Here is a 672-nt window from a genome sequence, read left to right as displayed (position 1 = left end):
CACTATAAGGACACCTTGTTCTTTAATTTTATGAATTAAATAACTCTAATTTCTAACACTGAAAAACAAGGAGAAGAAAATTAAACAATTGTAGATTGCTTTTAAAAGTCTTTTCATGTATTAAAGGTTGTACAAATTTAGTTTTTCTTTAAATTTAAATTATATGATATAATGAAAACTATGACAGCAACATTTGATATTCTTTATTTCTAATTGTGCAGTCTTTCTCAGGTTCAATTGTAATAATTTAACATTTTGGTTGGCATCATCACAGATCTTTGAATCACAAACATCAATCCACCCACAGACATACACACCCTCCATGCAGAGGTATTTTTCACACAAATGTGATGCCTTGTCTTTCTGTTTCCGCTCTGATCTATAACCAAGAATGTGACATTGATAGACTGCATCAATCATTTATTTTAAGCTATCAAGTCTGTGATAATTTGCTACAGCAACAGTAGGAAAGTAGTAATTAAACTAAGCCAATCTTAATGTTGTTGTTGTTGTTAAGTGCCGTCGAGTCGTTTCCGACTCATAGCGACCCCATGCACAGCAGAACGAAACACTGCCCGATCCCGATCCAGCCCCACAATCCATGCTATACTCGAGCCCATCATCGCAGCCACTGTATCAATCCATCTCCCTGAAGGCCTCCCCCTCTTTCGT

The sequence above is a fragment of the Orycteropus afer genome, unplaced genomic scaffold (assembly GCF_000298275.1).
Source record: "Orycteropus afer afer isolate SDZICR_OR568_19922 unplaced genomic scaffold, OryAfe1.0 scaffold00646, whole genome shotgun sequence".
NCBI lineage: Eukaryota > Metazoa > Chordata > Mammalia > Tubulidentata > Orycteropodidae > Orycteropus > Orycteropus afer.
This window is presented reverse-complemented; position numbering follows the sequence as displayed.